Below are 435 nucleotides of genomic sequence, written 5' to 3'. Positions count from 1 at the left end.
TGGTGCTTTTCAGGACATCCACGCAGGTGTCATAAAGCAGCGCAGCTCTCTCTTGCACGCTTTGGAGTTCGCTCGTGGGGGTATGAATGCCAAAGCTCTGGACGACATCTTTCTTGTACAGGTTATTAAACCCAGGCTTCACCAAGATGCTTTCGCCGTTTCCTGGGTGTCCCGCGGACGTATAGGTAAAAGTTGTGGCAGGGGTTCGCGTACGGATCGAGGCTCTTCTTGATTTCATCGGCATACCACTTGCAGATCATAATCTTGTATCCCGTGGCTTGCTCCCGGTTGGACAGAAAAAAATCTCATCAGGAAAACAACACCGAAAAACATTGGTGTTAAGACGAGGAAGACGAGAAGCATTCTGAGGGTGCTTGCGTGACCTTGCTGTGGCTCCGGGTAAGCTCTGGGGAAAAGTCCCGTTGGGCCAGCATT

Source organism: Ixodes scapularis, unplaced genomic scaffold (assembly GCF_016920785.2).
Source record: "Ixodes scapularis isolate PalLabHiFi unplaced genomic scaffold, ASM1692078v2 PGA_scaffold1__304_contigs__length_218370807, whole genome shotgun sequence".
Taxonomy (NCBI): Eukaryota; Metazoa; Arthropoda; class Arachnida; order Ixodida; family Ixodidae; genus Ixodes; species Ixodes scapularis.
The sequence above is the reverse complement of the archived record's forward strand: the minus strand, read 5'-3'. Positions refer to the sequence as shown.